Below are 6574 nucleotides of genomic sequence, written 5' to 3'. Positions count from 1 at the left end.
TGGCTCTCCAACGGGGGCAGGAACCGGCCATAGGCCCTGCTCAGGTCATCCCCAGGCTGCTGCTTCTGCGGACATGGGTTAGGTCTGGCTGGAGTGGGAGCTGCTTTGGTGTTGGGTCTGGCTGGAGTGGCAGCTGCTTTGGTGCTGGGTCTGGCTGGACTGGGAGCTGCTTTGGTGCTGGGTCTGGCTGGAGTGTCAGCTGCTTTGGTGCTGGGTCTGGCTGGAGTGTCAGCTGCTTTGGTGCTGGGTCCAGCTGGAGTGGCAGCTGCTTTGATGTTGGGTCTGGCTGGACTGGCAGCTGCTTTGGCATCTGGTGCCTTCTTCTGGGTTGCAGAGTAACTCTCGGTGGATGCTCTGTGCTGGTCCCCAGCACCTCCTTGGGCTCTGCGGGATGCTGTGGGTCTCTGCTGAGAGGAGTCTGGGTTTGCTCTCTGCCTCTGGCTGGGGCCAGTAGCCCTGGCAGCTGCAGTCCGGGCCTGGGTAGCTGAGGCAGAAGGTGGTGGTGTGGCGGGGGCAGTTTTGGAGGCGGTGGTGGCCCGTCGAGGGGATGCCCCGCTGGTGGCATTCTTCTGGGGTCTCCCCATCGCTGTGCGTCAGAGGATGTGGTGCTGTGGGTACGGAATGAAGTTGAACACACACCCCCTTTCCCTTCCTCTGGTCCTCCCCGCGCCTGCCCCTGGACACTGACATCACCTGTCTGCACAGGCTGCCAGCACTGTCTGTCCCCACGCCTTCTCCCGGCTGACACAGCCCAGGGGTATGCCGCCACCCCCCCAAAACCCACCCCTGCGAGGGCCCGGGGCCGCCCATGCAGGCTGTGCTCCTGTTCAGTGCGGGGGTACAGGGACACGTTCCCGAGGCTACGTCCGCAGCGTCGAGGGGGTGGTGCCCTTGGGTACCGCGGCCGCCCCGGGACGTGGCGGGTTCCCGAGGGCCCATCGCGGGACACGCGTGCGGAGGCGAACCCAGCACCGTCCCGGGACCCCCATCCCGTGCCCTGGGCCGGGGCGCGGGGCCCGCAGACCCCCTGCGGCTGCCCCCCCGCTGCCCGCTCTCACCGCTCCGCCGCCGCTCCGGAAGCGTGTCCCGCCCGCACCACGTGCCCTAGGAGCGGGATGGGGCGGGAGCCGGGGCTGGGTGCAGCCGGCCCGGCCAAACCGCCCCTTTCCTTCCGCCGCCGCTCCCCGCTAGAGGGAAGCAGGGGTTCGGCCATTCCCGCCCGCGGGGATCTGCCCGGGCATGCCAGCATCCGGTTCCTTTTCCCAGCCGTGGGTGCCCCGAGCCCTGCGAACACCAGGGTGCTCCGCACTGGGAACGACCGCCTGCAGCTTCACCCGCGTCCTGCTCCCTCCTCCCCTTCCCCAGCCCCGAGCCTTTTGGGGTGGTTTCTCTTCCCCCTGCCCCTCTCCCTTCTCCCCACCCAACCTCTCCAGCCCAATTCCTCAGCCGCCGCTCCTAGGAGGGTTTCCCAGCCCCCTGCACCCCATCCCTCTCTCCGAGCCTGGCTGGGAGGCAGGCCAGCACGGCCCTGCCTTGCATGCAGCACCCCAAATCTACCCTCGGGCTCCCATGCAAAGGGACAGGCTGACCTGATGGGACCCACTGTGTTGCTGAGCCCCAGTTGCTGCTGACACTATTGTTGGCCTGAGCTGACCTGAAACACCCCAGTCCACCACCCCCCCGACCCTCGCAAGATGGTTAGCAGTGAGGAGCTGGAGCGATAATACACACCCTTGGGGACACCGCTGCTGCTGCTGCTGCTGCTGGTGCTGCGAAAGGAGGCTCCCCTTGGAACCCGCCTCAGAGCCTGGGCAAACACTTCAGCCTATGTACAGGAAGCGGAGGCAGGCGTCAGCAGCACGTCGGGTTTCTGGTTCCCAAAACCCAAAGAGTTTCGCTTTCAGCAGTGAGCCTGGTGCCTCAGCGAGAGCTGCGGTGAGCCAGCGTTAGGTTGCAGAGCGAGCCCAGCAGCCCCATGGGGTGGATGCTGCGAGATCCCTGTGCCCAACCCACAGCTGCAAGCCCCGCTATTTCTGGCTGTGGAAAGGAAACCCAGCAGCCACCAGTGCGTGTCCTGGGCCTGTGTCAGAGCTATGCCTGCTCCAGCATCCTGGGGGGGCTTCCATTAAGTCTGGGCAGGAGCACTGGCAGCTTTCCCAGCACTTTTCCCCAGGAGCCCCTGACGTCTCCATATCTCTCGCTGCTTATGTTTCATTTCCTGCTGCCTTCTCCCTCCAGGCCCCCTCTAAGTCCTGCAGCTGGGCAGGCCAATGTTACACAAGCTAAACCAAGGCGTGCCTGATTTCAACCAGAAACACCGCCGGCATTCTCCTCATCCTCTATGGCTATCCATCCTCAGGATCTCCTTTAATTTGTTCTGATTAATGAGCAGCAGAGAGCTGAACAGGACACCCCTGCCCCTCTCCCAGCAGGCAGAGATCCTGCCTGGGAGCACAGTTGCTTCCAGCCTGACACCGCCTGTTATCTCCTTGGGCTTCAGGTTATTTCCTCCCATAGCACTAAACTGTCAGTGACTCAGGACCTGAGAGCATCTGTAAGAGTGCTGTGGTCAGTGCTTCCCTCCAGCCAGCCCTATCTCTGTGTGATAATTTGGCTCAATAAACCCAGAACAAGGTGCAGGTCACTGGGGGATAAATACCCAGATCATGACTGGTCCCTTGTGTGGTACTGCTGCTGGTAAGGGCTTGTGGGGTCACTGAGATGTGAGGGTACTGAATGTAGCTATTGGGCTGAGCCAGGCCTGCTTTGCAGTGTTTAATGCATACCTGAGCTCAGCACTCTGCTGAAAGGCAGTGCCGAGCTCTCAGGCATCCATTTGTGGCTGTGACTAGCTGCTGTCGGGAAGCTGTGACGATGCAGAGCAGGGACACGCATGCCTGTTGTCTGATGCTGGTGTGAGAGCTCTATGGAGCCTGTTTGCGCCTCCCCAGGGCTGCTGTGGATCACCAGTGGGGTGGGGGAGGCTTAGTGTGTCCCGGGTGATGTGCACACCGTGGTTATTCACCTGCTGTAATGCTGGGGCTGCAGGCAGTGTCTGATGCCGTGGGCTGGCCAAGTCCATCACCCCAGCTGCTGGCACCAATGCAGCACTCGCATTTGGATGCTTCTCTTCGCCTCAGCTTGGCCTAGAAACAATATCTCAGAGAAAAATCAAAGCTTGCTGGTTTTTCTCTGGGACTGGAGCAGCTGCGATGGGAGTGGGAGCCCTGTGCACGCCGCAGGCTGTGTGTATGCACTGCGGCGCACACTGTGCCTGCAGCAGCTCACGGAGCTTCTGTCTGTCATGGGGGGATAATATATGGGTTAGCATCCTTCTCCTGCGGCCATAAATGATGGGGAAGGAGAGCAGCTGCACGCTTTAGCTCTTCTCTCTCCCCATGCAGCACAAGGAGGGGAAGCAGTGTGCCATGGGGCATCTTGCATGGAGAGAGGGAATGGCTCAGCATGCTCTTGCAAGCACCCCAGGGACACGTAGAGTACCTCTGTGCCGGACAATTGTGTTGGCTGGAGCGCAGGGTAAGGGGTCGGGAGTGTGCCCTGTTCATCCATGTGCAGCAAGGGATGCCTTCCTCCGAAATCTCCCCCCTTTGCTGCTGCTGCCACCAGTGAAACCTGTACCGAGGAGCTGAAGCTGTAGCAGTGTGTGGATCCGCTTAGGGGAGAGGTCTGCTGGGGAGCCGCTGATGTGCCAGGCCTTCGCTCTGGTGCCACTCCGAAATGCCCTGCCAGTGACCGGGTAGCCCCTGCCGGCGCTGCCTGCTCTGTGTGCCCCGGCCGTGGCAGGTTCGGCGCTGCTGAGGCGGCGGCAGGGTCCTGCGGTGCGCGGAGGGGGCGGCTCTCCTCTGCAGGCTCTATAAAAAGAGCGGCGGCAGCACAGCCCTATCTATAGCAAAGCAAGGGAGCTGCCTGGAGAGGCAGCGCAGGGATTAGACCCAAATCTGACGGTTTTCTCCTGCCCCGTTTGGGAATGCCGGCTGAGGGATTCCCACTACGCCCCGGGCTGAGATCCTCCCTGCCAGCAGGCAATGTCCTGGCTCTGCAGGGTTTTCCTGACTGTCTGCACCCTCCCCGAGGGGGCTTATTGTCACACTTGCCACCCAAAGGCTAGGGACTCCCCAGATCCCCGTTCTTTCCTGCTGTTTGGGGATGGGATTTCACAACAGCACAAGGTGGCTCATGAGGATAGCCCTGCTGGGACCCCAGGACATGTGGGTTTAGGGTGGATGCTCAGCATCCTCCTGTAACTGGTCCTGTTGTGGCAGTCTCAGGGCAGCTGAGACCTTCCCTAGGGAAGCTGGTTGTGAAATTTGTGGTCCATGGTATTTGTACTGGAGAGCTCAGCTGACTGATGGAGTTTTGCCCTGTTTTGTTTGGGGGGAGGACACAGGGAACGGCTACATGTCCTGAGCAGCTGAACCCTGGGTTTGTGGGTGCACAGCATCACCCTGGGGTCTCACCAGCACCCCAGTTTGGCTGGACATTGCCGTGCTGTGGATGCAGAGCAGCACGCAGGGTTGGGCTCTGCTTTTGGCCGGTGCCTGTCACCCTCTGGGCGTGCTGGCCATCCCCTGAGACTGCCAGCGCCACCCGTGAGAGCATCTCCCGGCCCTCCCCGGGGTGGAGGTACCAAGGAGTGTGTCTCTTTAATGAGGCTGGGCTTGGAGCAGCTCTGCTGCTGGCACAGGGAGCGAGGGATGGAGCGAGGGCGGTGAAGGAGCCAGTGCCAGAGAGGGAGCCTGCAGCAGAGAGAGGCGGGGAAGGACCGCTCATCCCCCCTGGGTATCGCAGACCCCAGGCCGAGGGGCAGAGAAACCCCACGGCAGAGCAGAGAGCTTTGCAGAGGGCAGGATCCGGTGGGTGCTGAGCCGAGCCTGGAGCCCCTGTGTCATCCTCCTCCTCCTCCAGGTAAGGGCCGGGGCGGGAGGGAGTCAGGGGCCGCGCTGAGCCGGGACCCTTCGGGTATCCTGCGTGCCCCAAGGTCGCACCCCCGCTGTCCGGGCAGCCGCGGATCACAGGAGGGTGAGAGGGGGGGGATGAGGCAGCAGAGCCACGAAAGTGCTGAAATCACCACCCGGCGCGGACCCAGCTGGGCTGGCTCTAATAACTGCTGGGAACGTGCCCCAGGGTATCAGGAGCCGGTCCCTGGCCCACGCCACAAACATCCCATGGCCGGAGGACCAGCGGGACCCCTCTTTTTGACTGTCCTGCCGGGATGAGCCTCTATCGGGGGAAACCCGTGGGGCTGGGACATTTGTTTTGGGGGTGCCTGTGTTAGGGTGCATCGGGGGGAGTAACTCCTGCTCCCTGGCACGAGGCTGGGCTTTTCCGGGGGTTTTAGCGGCTCGGGGTGGGGGGGAAGCAGCAGCACAGGTCCCGGACATGGTGGTCCTGCATGCAGTGTGTGTGCCAGGGCATGTGTGCATGCATGCACGTGTGCGTGTGGAGCAGACTCTACTCTGTTTCAACTTCCCAGCAGAAGAAGCACCAGTGCCAGACAGGGGACAGCACCCCCTTCACCCTGTCCCCTTCGTCTGCAGCTGCCGGGGAAATCCTTTTCCCCTCCACTCCTCTTATTTGGGCTCTCTGCAAAGCCCGGCCCACGGGAACTGGGCAGCAGCACTGGGCCTCCTCCCTGCTCCAGGAGTTGGGATGGATCCTGCTCTCTCCTTGTGCCCCATCCCAGCAGAGTGATACGAGGATGTCCCACAGGGGAGCGAGGGAAACAGGGGTAACTCAGAGCAGCAGGAGGGGCAGCGATGTCTCCTTGCTCCAGGAGCTACTGCAGAGGTTTGGGTTCCTTTCCTTCTATCCTTCTTTTGTACCAGCCTGTGCATCTGTCACCAGTGGAAATTTCCATTGGGTTTGCGTGTGCAAGGGCTGGCCTCATCCTTCCCCAGGGTGAGGAGGGACAAGGCACCCACAGGCACGGGGTTCTGCGGGCGGCTGTTGCTGCAGCAGGTGGAACTCTGACAACTCCTCGGGCAGCTCAGGAGGGTCGGCTGGGCTGAGGCACCTGGCTTGCTGCAGCAGCCTCACCGCAGACCCCAGCCTGTCCGCGGGTCAGAGGAGACATGTGAAGTTATTCTGACCTACTGAACAGTTAGCTCCTCCTGGCCTTCACTGAGGGCCTTTTGCATGCTGCTGGCATGGCGAGCTGCCCCCAGCCCTCTCCTACTGCATCCCGCTCTGTATCGGGGATGCTGCTGGTTAAACCAGCTCCTGTAGGCAGCAGGTGGGAAGGGAGGAAGAGGAGGGAGCTGTGAAAGCACTGGCAACCATGCTGGGGACGGGGAGGGGGTTGGGGACATGTTGGTGATGCCATGCTGGCAGCTGGGGACAGGTTGATGCCCTGGAGGAAGAGGACGAAGAGGCCAGGATGAGGACCATCAGGTCTGGTTTTATTCATTACGGCAGGGCTTAGAGCAGGCAGCACAAAGCATAGCAGGGACAGATGGGGCCTGTTTACTCTGTGAGTATAAATGTAAAGCAAAGTGATAAAAAGCAGCCGGGAAGGCTTCTCCAGTAAGTCCCTGGTAAACAAGCTGGCAGTGCC

Source organism: Neopsephotus bourkii, unplaced genomic scaffold, assembly GCF_033783945.1.
Source record: "Neopsephotus bourkii isolate Nb327-2 ecotype Australia unplaced genomic scaffold, CSIRO-AGI_Nbou_v1 NB_369, whole genome shotgun sequence".
NCBI classification, from domain to species: domain Eukaryota; kingdom Metazoa; phylum Chordata; class Aves; order Psittaciformes; family Psittacidae; genus Neopsephotus; species Neopsephotus bourkii.
The sequence above is the reverse complement of the archived record's forward strand: the minus strand, read 5'-3'. Positions refer to the sequence as shown.